Source organism: Vigna radiata, unplaced genomic scaffold (assembly GCF_000741045.1).
Source record: "Vigna radiata var. radiata cultivar VC1973A unplaced genomic scaffold, Vradiata_ver6 scaffold_629, whole genome shotgun sequence".
Classification (NCBI taxonomy): domain Eukaryota; kingdom Viridiplantae; phylum Streptophyta; class Magnoliopsida; order Fabales; family Fabaceae; genus Vigna; species Vigna radiata.
This window is the reverse complement of record NW_014541835.1, coordinates 1-1,012: the sequence shown is the minus strand read 5'-3', so window position 1 is coordinate 1,012 and position 1,012 is coordinate 1.

The window sequence follows — 1,012 nt, the reverse complement described above, 5'->3', positions numbered from 1 at the left end:
CTGGAACAATAGAAGGAGGAGATGTAGGTGGTAAAGAGGGTTGATCAGTAACTTCTGAGAAAAGAGGTGATGGAGATGAATTGACTTTGGTGACAAAATCCAAGGAATTTTGTGTATCAATAGGTGTGTGTTTGTCACTAGTAAGAAAAGGAAATATGTTTTCATAAAATAATACATTCCTTGATATAAAAATTTCCCTAGAGTTGAAATCTAACAAAAGGTAGCCTTTCACTCCTGTTTTAAAACCAAGTAAAACACATTTTCTTGCACGAGGATGAAATTTTGTTCTCTATGCTTGAAGAGTTGAAGCATAGCAAAGTGAGCCAAAAAAACTCGCAAGTAAGTAATGTCAAGTTTCAAGTTGTGTAACAGCTGAGATGGAGAAAAATATGCCAAAACTTTGGAAGGTAAAATATTAATGAGTTGCACAACATAACGAACAACAAAAGACAAGAAAATTATTGGCAAATGGGATTGAAACATTAAAGATCTAGCAACATTGAGAATGTGTTGATGTTTTCTCTTAACAACTCCATTTTGTTGAGGTGTTTCAACACAAAATAATTGATGTTGTATCCCTTTTTGTCTATAAAACTTTGTCATTGCAAACTAATTACCATTATCTGATCTAACAACTTTTACATCAATGCCAAATTGAGTTTTGATATAAGAAACAAAGCCAATAATGTGTGATCTTGTATTAGACTTACTTGCCATCAATTTAATCCATGTGAATCTAAACATATCATCCACTACAGTTAAGAAATATTTGAAACCATCAACGTAAGAAGTACAATATGGCCCCCAAATATCAACATGAATTAAATCAAAAGGAGCTTNTGAAACAGTAGTACTTAATTGAAAAGACAATTTTCTTTGCNTANAATAGTGACAAATATCACAAGGAGTGGATTTTGTATCAGGTAAAGTGTCATACATTGTGCATAATTTGGTATAACAAGAAGAAGAAGGATGCCCTAGTCTAGAGTGTCAAATATTTGTAGAGTCAGGT